Raw genomic sequence first — 14,553 nt, forward strand, 5'->3', positions numbered from 1 at the left:
TTGACCCTTTTGCTTTCAATCCCTTGGGAACCTTCCACCAATTAATTTCTTACTTTGCTTCAACAAAGCTTTTCTTATGTTCTGACATGCTTCTCTTTCCCATGTGTGGCTAGAAGGGGAGTCATCAGTCAGTAAGAAGAGACTACTTTATTGGCCAATTTGTCTCTGGTGCAGAAGCTCCTGACCCACACCTGACCCCTCAAAGACCCATCACAAGATTCACAAGACTCATCACAAGATCGTCACCTGATGTGACCCTCCCATCACAAGACCACTGAAGATGGTACCTAACTTAGTAACGAAATGTTTGGAAACCAACCCACAAACTCAGAGGACAAACCTCCACTCTCAAAATCTACAATTTCTGAATAAATATCTAAAGTTTAAATGAAAATCCTGAAAACTCAGCAGGAACCCTAAACATAGCCTCTCTTCACATAACAAAATGAACGAGGATCCAGAATCCACCTGCATGCTAAGACAATTCCATTTTCAGCCATAGGTTTTGTAGGATATTTCCAGGAATGTACCTTCTATGGAATTCCTCCACAAGGTGTGGTTTGCTGCTCTCCCTTCTCTCAGAAACATCTTCCCTGCACTCCATGGTGCCAATCCACCCACCTCTCTCTTTCTCCACAATTTGGTTTCATTTACGAATGCGTTGCCAGCATTCAAATGAGTGGTCCATTCTTTGCCTGTGTCATTTTCCCACGTTGAGCTTGTCGGTGCTTGATGCAGAGTTTGGTAGCTAACCAGAGAAAGTGAGAGAGAAGAAGAAAGGAAAAGTGGGAAAAGAATTCTTTTCAATGCCAAACACCCACGTCCTTATATGGGGGTCATTTCACCCTCCTTCTACTTGGTCCCACTTAACCCCTTAAATGCTCATTGATGCTCTCTCTCTCTCTCTCTCTCTCTCTCTCTCTCTCTCTCTCTCTCTCTCTCTCTCTCTCTCTCTCTCTGTGTGTGTGTGAGAGAGAGAGAGAGAGAGATGGTGGGCAGAGAGGACTGAGGGAAAGACATAGAAGGAAAAAGCCTCCAGCAAACTCTACAGTAGATGTACAACATTTTATGCTCAACCTGGCAAACACAATAACTCAAAAACAAAGGACTTGAATTAGAGAATAGCATTCAAATGCATGTTTTCCAAACAGCCCAGAAAAGAGTCAGGATAGCCCTCTTAAGACAGAAATGTGGGAGAGAAAAGGTGCTAAAGAAAGAAATGAGTTAATGAAAGGAATGTAGAAATGCAGACTTTTTTTAAAGGAAAGGAAAGGAAAGGAAAGGAAGGAAGGAAGGAAGGAAGGAAGGAAGGAAGGAAGGAAGGAAGGAAGGAAGGAAGGAAGGAAGTTGATGGAGATTAAGATGCTGCTCAAAGTAACCCAACTGGCTTTCATGTCTAAGGTTCCTAGGCTAGCACCTTCACCACTAAACTAGCTCTAATGAGTCAAATGCTCCATAAAATGGGATGGACCCGAAACATTGATCAAATCCACACCCCGCATCATATCATGCTCTGTGGACAAAAATGAAAGGGATGATGATGATTGCATTTTCAGCTCAGAATTAATTCATCAGTTCAGTAATAAATTAATTAATCAGTTTAGTAAATAAAGTAATTTATGGATCAATATATTTCTCAACACTCCCCCCCCCAAATCACTTCTTTGGATTAAGCATATTTTTCTAGACATAGCATGTGAGATTCTGAAAATTTGGTATGTTCCCTTCACTGCCTTCATTTTTTTCTGGCCATTGTTAATATGAAAAAGTCAACCTATCTGAATCTAATTTCTAGAGCTGACGTAGACACAAAGGTGTAGAATTCTTATCCTGCTGCCCAATTGTAACATCATGTTATGGCCTTGGAAAGCATTGGTTTAAATCATCAGAATCTATTAAACAATGACATCCAAAACATTTTGGTAACCTTAAAAAAAAGCATTATTTTGTAACAACAATGATGATGCCATCTCTTCTCTAAATAACCTTATTAGATAATTACTTCTACCTGTTTTCATGCTTCACCTGGTGATCCAACATAACAAACAGAACATGCACCTACTGATGCCTGCACACGCTCCTGGCAATGGATAAAATAGATCCATTAGCTTTGATTAACCTCTTTTTAAAATAGACTTTAAAAACTTACTGCAGACGGCTATTGCTACGGAGACAGTAAGGTTTATCATGTTTAAGACCCAATTACTGTTGTCCCAAATAAGGATAAAACATCACAGTAAAAATGTGGCCCACACGTTGTGTTCAAGCACACATAATCATTAATTTATAATTCCAACTTTTGCTCTTCCTGTAATTTTATTAATGGCTGCAGTTTGAGTTGAAAGCAATGTCACGTAAGACTGAACAACTAGGAAAATCATTAGATTTTGTGGACTTTTCCTCCTTCCTTCCTTCCTTCCTTCCTTCCTTCCTTCCTTCCTTCTTTCCTTCCTCTTTCTGTCCCTTTCTTCCTCTCTTTCTATTTCTTCCTTCCTTCCTCCCTCCCTCCCTCTCTCTTTCTGTCCCTTCCCTCTCCCTCTTTCTATTATTTCTTTCTTTCTTTCTTCTTTCTTCCCTCCCTCCCTCCCTTCCTTTTTCTGTCCCTCCCTCTTTCCCTCTTTCTATTTATTCCTTCTTCCTTCCTCCCTTTTCTTTTTGTTTTAAATATTGTATGTTACATAAGTTGAATGGCTACATCTGAGATCTCGTCCTCACTCCCAGAAGATATATTGTCTCAAATCTGATTTTAGAAGATTATGGGAAATTTTGGAAATGACTATTATGGGGATGCAGAGAAACTAAATGCTTTATTGAAATATATTCTTTCATTTTGGTAAGAAGAAATTACAATTTGAGATTTATCTCCATCGCTTGCAAGTGGGATGAGGAAAATGAACTGATATATGAAAAATGAAATGATCTAATCAAAAGATTTACTGTTCAACATCGGAAACACAAATATATGGCTCCAACTATTTAGTGGGCTGTAGAATTAATTAATACACACCAACCATGGATGACTGCAATGAATTGTGGCTTCGAATGTTTCAGTATATGTACATTTATAAATATGTATTTTGCAGATTTTTGTTTCCTTTTTCCTGTTTTATTCTTTCCTTAATTTTTTTAAAAAATAAACTTAAATGAGTACAAGAACCACCTCCATCACCCAATCAAATGGTCCCATAATGCATGTGATCAGAGCCTATTTGTAGCTTCTTAATCAGAATGGAGCTGGAAGGGAGCTTGGAGGTCTTCTAGTCCAGTCCCCTACTCAACCAGGAGACCCTATGCCATTTCAGACAAGTGGCTGTCCAGTGTCTTCTTAAAAGCCTCCAGTGATGGAGCACCAACAACTTCTGGAGGCAAGCTGTTCCACTGGTTAATTGTTCTCACTGTCAGGAAATTTCTCTTTAGTTCTATGTTGGTTCTCTCCTTGATTAGTTTCCATCCATTGTTTCTTGTCTTTCCTTCTGGTGCTTTGGAAAATAAGTTGACACAAACGACTTCTGTGCATGTGTGTTTGTATAATGAATCTGTACCCATCAGATCTACTCATTATGGTAACCTCTAATGACATCTCCAGTTAGAACTTGCCCATTCCTCCTTCTTTGGCACTCTGTATTCCTGACCTTTGGAATAGTTTCTCTTCTCCTTCTTTGTCAAAATGCAAAAGTATCAATGTCAGATGAGAGTAGAAAGGTTATTCCTTCACCATTATTTATTTTGATTCATGTATTACTGCACTTCTAGACTGCCTAGTAACAGTAGCTTGCTCAGCCCTGTTCAGATCAATTAAATTACATATTAGTAAAAATAAAATAGCAGTCCTGGTAATAACAGACATAAATATATTTAGAATAAAGATCACCATCCAAGTCACACGGGAAATAGTTTCCAATCCCATTGAGAGATTTGCATCCTGGTTTCAGAGCAGGGAGAAAACAGAAGGGAGAAAGGTTGCAGAGCTGACCAGACTAGGTCTGCAACTTTTTGAGTGTCATTGACTGAAAAGAAGCATTCCTTCACAAGAAGATCCAGGAAGGAAGGAAGGAAGGAAGGAAGGAAGGAAGGAAGGAAGGAAGGAAGGAAGGAAGGAAGGAAGGAAGGAAGGAAGGGGAAGGGAAGTGAGGAAGGAAGGAAGGAAGGAAGGAAGGAAGGAAGGAAGGAAGGAAGGAAGGAAGGAAGGAAAGATGGAAGGAAGGAAGGAAGGAAGGAAGGGAAGGGGAAGTGGGGAAGGAAGGAAGGAAGAAAGGAAAGAAGGAAGGAAACGGAAGAAGAAAATAGTTTGACTTTCTGTTCTTTAAAAATGTTTAAACCTTGAAACAGCTTCATAAATTATTTTAAGGATATTTTTCCATTTATGTTTCAACATTGGCATCCTACTCAAGAAGAATAAAAATGCAATGCAAAGCCTTTGAATGCAATTTCTGGATGTACATGTGATCTTAAACAAGATTTTACTGCTAGGGAGAAATATTTCCCTTGTTTACCTCTTTTTCGATGCGGTATAGTGAAGGGGTTCTGTGAGGCAGAATACCAGTATTAATTTGGGTTTGAGTGAAATGGGAACAATATGCAGTGAAGTGCTGCAGCTCTCAGGCAAAACAGAGGAACAACAATTAAAACTGGTGAAAATTCTTCTGATGAAAAGGGGCAATTTCAGCCAAGAAGCTGATTTAGGCTACTCACTACTTTTCAGAAGAGATCATGGCAGTTAAATCTGCCCAATAGAATTGACTTCAAGTGAAAATGATTTTCTTTTTCTGGCAAAATTGCAAGAATGACCTGGCAGTTAAACAGGTTTAGGAAGATTTAAAAAAACATCACAGGGATCATTACAACTCAGAAAACTCTGATGCTTATTAAGACAGACCAAATGGCTGCCTTATTTAAGGGACAGCAATATTCATAGCCAGCACATATTTTCCCCTATATTTTGAATAATTATTGCATTCATATGGACTAGAAACTTCTACAATAACATATTGTTAACAGAGAGGTTAGAAATTTAACTTTGCTGTTGATTAACCTGTCAGCTATTTTATCTTCACATAGATTTGATGATGATAGATAGATAGATAGATAGATAGATAGATAGATAGATAGATAGATAGATAGGCAGGCAGGCAGGCAGGCAGATAGACAATACTGCCTTCATATGAACTAGAAACTTCTTTTCTTAAAACAAATCTGAGATTCTCCTGAAGCTAGATTTCTAATGCCTTTCTTTAGATTTTGGAATTATATGCTTATAGATGGGGCACTATGCAGGGAAATTCTTTGCTTTCCTAGTTTAATATCATTGTGGTTAACCTTGTAGCTTCTAAACCGATATGAAAACCAAAATCCACTTCATCTTTGAAATCTGCATCTCTCTGAGCAGTGCACAAATTCAGATGGCTAGATAGTGTATACGTTAATGCAAAATTCATAGAAAAAAAATATCCATAGAAAGTCTATCTTGGAAAACATAATCTTAAAAATGCATGATATTGGGTAATAACATGACCTAAAAATGATATATTAGAAGAAATGAGCAAAAACACATTCTCCAGTTTTGAGAGTATGAAAAAAAAGAGAAACAATTTGCAATTTTGCTTATTATTCATAGTTTTACAATCAATTTCCCTTAATCAAGTACATTCATTAACATCATTTTATGAATGTGTGTATTTTTTGCAGGTTTCACTTTCACACACATAGGTTTCAGTTTTTGACCATCTGTGCTGCAAAAAGTTTAGAATTGAATAATTACTGGTCTGTGCACTGGTTGAAAAACGCAACAGAATCTTGTGGTCAAACGGTAACTTATTTTCCTCTCTCAAGTGTAGTATATTACAGTTGGTCTCACAGTCAGCCAGATGTTTAGACTGGATTTGACATTTTTATCCAGACAATTGAGTCCTTCCCAAGAAACTGGGATAGGCAGATGTTGTTTAATAATATTAAAAGCATTGTCTTAGAATGTATGTTGTCCCAAGTCAAGCTGTTTTTTTGCAATTGACTGATGGGGATTTGGTGAATGCTGATGGTGTACAAGTAGTGCCCCAGATGTTTTGTTTGCTTGCTGTTGTTGTTGTTGTTGTTGTTAGGTGCCTTAAAGTCAGTGTTGACTTCTAGTGACTGCCTGGATAAGTCCCTGCCTTTTCCTGACAAGGTGCTTTGAAAGTAGTTTGCCCTTTCACCTTCTTTCTAGAGGTAAGAGAGAATGACAGGTCCAAGGTCATCCAGTTGACTTTGTATGTAAGGTGGAACTAGAATTCACAGTCTCCTGGTTTCTAGCCTGGAGCTTTAACCACTAGACCAAACTGGCTTCCTCCTATCTTACTCTAGTTGCAATGATTGTATATTATGGTAGTTGTAATAAGCCCTGCAAACCGTGGAAGCTCATTAGCTTTGGCAATAAGACGGTGCCAAGAAGCACCGTGTTGCAAAATGTTTATAAAATATACCTTGACAATACCAGACTGCTGTGAAAACATCTTCAAAAGAAAACAGATTTAGTATTTCATTGATGCAGCTGATAGAAAAATTTGCAAAACATCAAACAAATACTAATACCGATACCTTTGGAAAGCAAATTAGGAAAATTGTTGCTGACAAATATTCCCACTGACATAACAGTGGGCATTGGTGAGCCTTTGTTTACAATATCCCATTATGAAAAATACAATAAATGCCCCAAAGAAATATGTTTATTCATTTAAATGGTACTTTTATCTTTGGTTTTGGTGATGTATAGAAAACATTCTTCTTGAAATCTTATTTTTTTCCCAGTGGAGGAAAACAACTCTTAGTACACAGGGTGAAGACCTAAAAATGGCGTAGAAGCCAGGATTGTGCGTGATTTCAGCTACTGTTGAAATCAAGTGCCTTTACTTAATTATGCATCATGCTATGTTTTCATAATTTATGTCATTGTAATTTTGATAGAATGCAGAGATCAGGAGCTAGAGGCATGGTCCCATAAGTATGTTTTTCCAAATGGGGAAATACTAGGGGGATCATGATTAGGATGGTTAGAAATAGTCTACTCCCAAAATTCAATAGTGTCTAATTTTTCTTGTTTTGCTTCCTGTACTCTTTCTCCACCTGTTGCTGCCACTGAAGAAGACTAAATATCTTCTGAGCTTGGATATCCTGTCAGTTGAGTCAAGGTTAACCAAGAAGACTCCAAACATCCAGAGATGAATCACAAGATGGGGCTTCAGAAGATGCTCTGAAGCAATGGTTCTCAACCTGTGGGTCGGGACCCCATTTGGGGTCGAACAACCATTTCACGGGGGTCGCCAAACAACGCAGTCCGCCATTTTTCCCCCCTTTTCCTTAGCTGTGCTACTCCCTTTTATTCTATTGGCTTTTGAAAGCCAATAGAATAGACTCTCTTGAATAGAGTCTAATTCTATTGGCTTTCAAAAGCCAATAGGAATTGTCCAGGCTGTCTCTGCCCTGCTGAGCCCACCAAAAGTCCCATTCTGCAAACGGTGCTGCACCAGTTGAGTAGACCTTGACTTACGACCGGTTGAGTAGTCCTCAGCTTACGACCGGTTGGGGGTCGCGGCATTAAAAAGGTTGAGAACCACTGCTCTGAAGAAAGCCTTGGACTGAGAGGCTCCTCTTAGTCCTTGGAATGTATATCAGAAAGTGCAAATACAGATAGCTATCTGGTTACCAAGTAACCATCAAAGAATCAAAAATAAGAATTACTGTTCTTATTAAGTGAAAAGCAGAAAGGATGTACTATAGCTGAACTATGGAACTGTGGTCTGTCCTCTCTATAAAACTCTGTAGTCTTATGGTAGACGGAAAGTGTTTTTAGCTAGCTTCTGATTTATTTGTTTTGAAGTCTCCTGTTCTCCTGTCTCTTCCTGAATATTCTGATTTGCGACGGACACTCAATGGCCAGGCAGGATAATGAAAAAAAAAAAAAACTGTGGACCAGGTCACAAACAATTTGCAACCTGTCTAAACAAGAAAAGGAATAGCAGCAATGCTTAGCAAAATCAAACAATGAAGATTGGGGTACGCTAGAAAAACAATCAAGATACCCAAAGAACAAATGGTTCAATAACATAATGGGCATAATGGGTACCAATTTAAGAATATGCCTGCATGACAGTTGTCCCCTCCCCCCCCAAATCCACAACAAATTGAAAATTTTAAGCCCTGAATCAGGCGGGGGGGGGGAAGCTAACTCAGCCTTCAAAGGTCAGCCTTCTGCTAACAGTTAAGGTCTTAGTCTTTGCCAAGATAGATTCAGTGATTTGATTTTGTAGTCTTTTCAGAGTTGGAAGGAATAGGGAGGTCATATGGAGGTAGGCTAGTAATTCAGTTTCAAAAATCTGCCCATTTCAAACACGAAGGATAGAACATTAAACTTTTTTATGTTGGTCAATGGCCATACTGAAGATTTGTTCAACTTGCAGTCAGACTTGTATACCACTCCATAATGCTTTATGTAACCACTCAAAGCGGTTTACAGAGTCAGCCCAACAATCTTAGGTCCTCATTTTACCCACCTTGAAAGGATGGAAGGCCGAGTCAACCATGAGCCGATCAGGATCAAACTGCTGGCAATGAGCAGAATGCAATACTTCATTCTAACCATTGTGCCACCCCAGCTTGCTTGCTTGCCCATTCATTCATTCATTCATTCATTCATTCATTCATTCATTCATTCATTCATTTATAATTCTTATGCTGCTCATCTCTCTTGTAAGGTGACCCTGGGCGGGGAATATATTCTTGGAAGTACTGCCTCCAAAATTGCCTTGACTTTCACTGTAAAGCATTTGTGACTCAAAGCATTCATAAAATGTTATCTAAAAATGAATGGAAAGAAATATTGAGCCCTCCCAGCTGAAAAGTCCTAAACACCACATGTGTCTGAAGCACATGTTTTTCATTCTTATACTATTAAATGGTGGCAAATATATGCAGTTTTTTTTCTTGAGATTCTAGCTAGATTCTTTTTTTTTTATTTCTTACTCACCAAAAACTAAAATTTCCTCCTTAAATGTTTGGTTACCAGAGCTATTTTATCATGCTTGGGTGTTTGTAACTATCTATGGGTTATGTGTAGGGGAAAGATATCCACCATTAACTTTAATATCCATCATAAGGGAAGCTACTCTAGTTAGTATTTATTTAGGGAGCACCTTGAAAAAATGCTATGCCTGAATTTATTGCTATGAGACATGGCTCAACCAGGTTGCAAGAGTCCCTGGTAGATATTTGTTCCTTTCCAAGCAAGGAAAAAAGGGAAACACAAGGATGGTTGTATGCTAAAGGCATAAACAAGCAAAAATAGTTGATTAAAATTTCCCATCAAATTTTATTGGCTAAGGTAGGGCATTAAAGTAATGCTAGCAAAAGGTCTTGTTGGAGAAAAAGAGAGGGAAGAAAGGAAGGAAGGAAGGAAGGAAGGAAGGAAGGAAGGAAGGAAGGAAAGCCCTAGCAGAAGGCTAAGAGATGTAAATAAATATTTCTTGGACAGAATATGCAAAGCTGTATAACTGGTCTGTCAAGATTACAGTGATAAAAACAGCCAACACTCCGATAGGTCAGGTGAGAGATTTTTTTTTGCAGTAATACAAAACCTTTTATCTGGGAAAAATCCAGGGCCTTCTAAATTCAAACTGTCAAATGGTTTCTTCTATTTTTTTCCCCATTAATGCTTTGCCAAAAGCTGCCATGATGTTTCTCCAATTTTTGATTTTTTGTTTTTCTACAATTTTTCTAGATTATTCTCAAATAGCTTAACCATTCCATTTTATTTTCTCTTGGTTTTGGTTTTGCACTTTCAGAGGGAATGAAGGTGATGGTGGTAAATTTGGTAGGGCATCTTTCCATCCTTATGAAATCTTTCTAGCTCTCCCTACTACCAAGAAAAATCTATGGAAGTTTTTTTTTTTCCCCCCTTGGAATCAAAGAAATTTGTTGCAAGCTAGGGAAGCTGCGGGAAAGTGGAGTTCGCAAAGCAAGGAGCAGCAGCATCACACACATTCTCGTTCTCTCGCTTTCTGAAATCACATAATCCAGGAACATTTCTCCACGATTCTTCTCCCTTGGAGGAACGTTTAAGGTATACAGGAAGTGAACTGGTAGGACAAACAAAATCATGCAGAATTTTGTTTTTCCAAGGCATTGCCTCATAGGAAACATGACGCCGGATGGGAAATGGAACTGGGTAATCTTCAAGATCCTTTCCAATTTCACAATTCCATTTCTATATTCAGTGTAGAAAATTTGAGTTTGGATACACAGGTAGTGGCCACAGCTACCACATATAATATTGGAGTCTTCTATAACTGCTGGGTCCAATCTGGGTCGGTCACCAGGACCAGAGATTCTGACCATTCAGATTCCAGCTGGAGCTTCAGGGAACTTCTCTCTAGCAGAGTGTCTTCTATAACATTCAGTTGGGCTCCCTTGCTCACCAATTTCTAAATTCTTTTTTTAAAAAAATATGGTTTGTTATTTTAATAAAGCCATTATCTGAGAGCTGTTATCACTTTTATCTCCAGAAAAGCTGCTCTCTGGCAAAAAAAAAAAAAGGGGGGGGGTACTGCTGAGTCAGTAAGACAAATCCTACTTTATTGGGTCTTCTCCAACAACTTGAAAATAGCAATACTTATCACCACCAAATCTATGTCAATATCCTGCAGAATCCAGTCGCTATTAATAGCTGCCAAAGCTACAATAGAAGTCCTTGCTCCGTTCCACCATAAGATGAGAGCCGGTTCCGTGCAATGTAGGACTTGATTGGCAATTCATTCTGCATGATATTCCCTCACTTATATAGAGACGTGTTGTAGCTGTTCTGCTTTATGTTATTATTTCAATATTGGTCGGTGCCCATAATAAAAAGATGACAATGAAGAATGCTTCTGGAGCCTGTTGGCATTATTAGAAAATAATAACATTTTTTTTTTTTAGAATGATCCATTATCTGTTCAGGGAAAAAATAAATAAACTGGAGCTATACAAGACATCCTGGACAGCTAAAAGGAGAGTCAGCAAGGCAAACTCACCTGTTTGTTTCCGTTAAGTATTTTCTAACTACAGGTAGTCCTCGACTCCAATTGTGTCTTTTCTGCCTCTGTGGGAGTACATAGTTGAACTTTAGATAATGGTATGCAAGCTCCTGAAATATTAAAATTATCCTTAATGCATCCATGTGTTAGCTGAGGAGGAATGTTATGGAACTGCATACAATTAGCTTGTAAACACTCAAATTAGGATCGAAAACTACCTGATATGACAAGCCCCCCCCCAAAAAAAAACCCCTCACAAATGCCATAAGCGATAGCTTCATTTGCAGGAATACTCTTGCAAAACATGATCTCATAATTTTACAAATGCAGAGAAAAAGAAACCTCTATCATTCTGGAAGAGATAATAGAAAATGCTAAAAGCAAGTTGAAGCCAAGATTCAAGACACTTTAAGAAGTGTGAATACATCTGATAATGAACCATTATGTATAAATTAAGTGTGAAGCACTCTTAGCTAACTGAAATTAAATCTCACGAGGATGCAAACTAAGAAAGGATGAAGAAATGTGAGCAATTACTTCTACCATAAACACGGGAAGTCCACTACATGCGAGAGAAGAACTAAGAAGATGATGGGATTGGTATAAATGTAAACCTCAAAACCCAAATTCACATAGCAAAGAAGAGAAGTAAAAATTAAAGCGGAAGGATCCCACAAATCTAGGGATGTGATATAGAGAAAGTGAAGGTATTATACATGAAGTCTCCATACCTGTTAGTATTTGAAGATGGCATTCCAACCTATTTTTAACAAAAAGCAGGAAGATGGAATAATGCAAGAGAATACCAATGATTTGCTGATTATGAATGAGACATTGTTAACAGACATTAGCAGTATTGAAAATTATCCATATTATAAAAATATCGAAGGGGCTACCACAAAGAAGAAGGTGTCAACCTATTCTCCAAAGCACCTGAAGGCAGGACAAGAAGCAATGGGTGGAAACTAATGAAGGAGAGAACCAACCTAGAACTAAATGGCAGTGGAGATTCTCAGTCATCCAGGTCATAATCAGTGGTGGAATTCAAATATGTGAACAACCGATTCTCTGTGTGGATGCCAGTTCCGGAAGTCCATTCTGGGCCTTGGCAACAAAAAAATTAGCTACTGGTTCTGCCAAAGTGGTGCAAACTGGCTGAATCCCACCACTGGTCATATCCCAAAGGTGCTTTTTCATGAGGCAACTGGACTTTCTTGTTTTTCTTTGAAGACTTTTCGCTTCTTATCCAAGAAGCTTCTCATCCAAGAAGGCAGAGTCAAAGAAGCTTCTTAGATGAGAAGCGAAACGTCTTCAAAGAAAAACAAGGAAGTCCAATTGCCTCGTGAAAAAACTCCTTTGGTATAACCTAGAACTAAGGAAAAATTTCCTGACAATTAGAACAATTAAATCACGGAATGATTTGCCTCCAGAAGTTGTAGGTGCTCCAACACTGGAGATTTTTAAGAAGAGACTGGACAACCATTTGTCTGAAATGATATGGGGTCTCCTGCTTGAATGGGGAGGGGGGTTGGACTAGAAGACCTCCAAGGTCCCTGCCAACTTTGATATTCTGTTAAAACAAGAAATTCTGCTAAACGCTGGGAATGGGTTCCTATGGTACTTTGGAGATCTGAGCAGATATATGAGCGTTGATCAATATGTTTGCTTCCCATGCAATGAACCACAAAGCACAGCTGGTACAGTTATTGTGAACAAAACCGATCAATTTCATCATGAAATGTAGAAAAAAAAATAGTCTCATGAAGCACAACACACTCTTCAGAAGAAGTCATGGACAGCCAGCTAATATTGCTCCTAAATTTTATCTTAAGACAAGTTTTTAGTCAGATGAAGTTCCCCTTAAGAATACAGAGGGGAAAACATTACCAAAATTTATTAATTGGGTTGTAAAGCAGGACATCTAAACTGGCTCTAAAATCCAAATATGGAGAGTAAATCCCCTTTCCATTGGTCAAGGCTGATACAGAAACCATCCTTTCATTCTCTCTCCTTTCCCCAAATCCATGTGAAGATTTTAATAGGTTGATCGAAACAGTTGAGGAAGCCTCAGCATGTTGTTTGAAGAGTGTTTTGGCCAGAGTTTGATCATTCTATATTCTATCCATTCAGAAAATTAGAGCAAGCCCAACATTTGAGGCCAGAAGGAGATATTTCAGACTGGCTTAAAGATTGTATAGTGATTGGCACAAAGGCCAGGAAGGAACCAGATTTTTTTTTCCCCGTTTCTTTTAAGAACTAAACAGAACTACTGTGTGAATCTTCCCCTACATTTATCAGGCCCAAAATTTCTACAGACAATATATTGCCAATTAATGTTGACCTTTGGGAGAAACAAAATATATCAAGGGATGGAAAATGAATTCCATTTCAGAAAGATAGCCAAGTTGCCAAAGAGTTCCAGCTGCTATACTTAAATAATAATAATAATAATAATAATAATAAAAATCTGAGGGGAGGAGAAATTCCAGTAAAGCACAGTCTGGGAAAGGGGCCTGGTGTGTAGTAAAATTAGCTGAGAAATATTTGAAGATCTGTTTCCATCCAGCTTTAATGATTTTGCCCCTTGTTAACAAGGCTGTTAACAAGATTAATCTGAACTCAGCAAAAGTCTTTTGGATATGCTGTAGTTGAGTTGAGCTGAGTTGAGTTGAGTTGAGTTGAGTTGAGTTGAGGAGGAGGAAGAGGAGGAGGAGAAGGAGGAGGAGGTCCTGGAAAAATCCATTATCAACAGATGGATGGATCACATCAAGAAGCAATGACTGCATTTGCACAGAACAAAAGCCAGATGGCTTCTTCTGTTGTTTAAGTTTGCCAGTGACTTGTTTTGCTTTTTTTTGTTTTGTAAAACAAACTCTGTTTTTGCTTTCGTGTTTCTCATCAGTAAGCATTGCTTTATTTATCTACTTAAAAGGTGAAGTCTTCAAGTTAAGATAAACTCCTGATGAATAAATCGAATGCATCCAAGTATTGTCTTGATGATAAAATGAAAGGGGTTGATCATTGCCACCTTTTGCAATGTGTTTATCCACCTGCCAATGTAAGCTAAACCTTAGAATTTCCTGGTGATCTCTCATTCAAGCAATGACCTGGTCCAGTTCTGCTTTCTTTTACTAAGAGCAGCCAAGGCCACGGGTGCTGCAACCTATATATACCTATATATGTTTTATATGCCATATTTATGAAGATTGCAAGGTCTTAAAAAGGGAGTTATTTATGTAGCTATTTAAAACTTCCCTCATACTCCTTGTAGACCACTCTGGGCTGCTTAAAGGAAAATGAAGGGGAAGGGGAAGGGGAAGAGGAGAGGAGAGGAGAGGAGAGAAAAAATATATTCTAGGTAAACAGAATATATTCCTGGCAGTCACTAAGTACTAAGTAGGTCTTATCTTCATTAACATTGCCATGACCAGCCAAGATCAGCTAGGAATATGTTAGTTTTCTGCATTTGTTGTTGTTGTTAATTGCAAAGTCGTGTCCGACCCATCGCGACCCC

General features: G+C 38.4%; 1 long non-coding RNA gene across 1 annotated transcript; it reads right to left on the reverse strand.

The window, feature by feature from the left end:
* Nucleotides 1-535: 535 nt before the first annotated feature.
* Nucleotides 536-11,106, reverse strand: LOC120315287. Its single transcript, XR_005558644.1, has 3 exons — nucleotides 11,037-11,106; nucleotides 2,009-2,080; nucleotides 536-748 (listed from the first exon to the last, which is right to left on the reverse strand). It is a non-coding gene; the product is annotated as an uncharacterized LOC120315287 (long non-coding RNA).
* Between the last annotated feature and the right edge of the window lie 3,447 nt (nucleotides 11,107-14,553).

The sequence above is a fragment of the Crotalus tigris genome, unplaced genomic scaffold (assembly GCF_016545835.1).
Source record: "Crotalus tigris isolate CLP2741 ecotype Arizona unplaced genomic scaffold, ASM1654583v1 scf7180000019068.207228-45:434310, whole genome shotgun sequence".
Classification (NCBI taxonomy): Eukaryota; Metazoa; Chordata; class Lepidosauria; order Squamata; family Viperidae; genus Crotalus; species Crotalus tigris.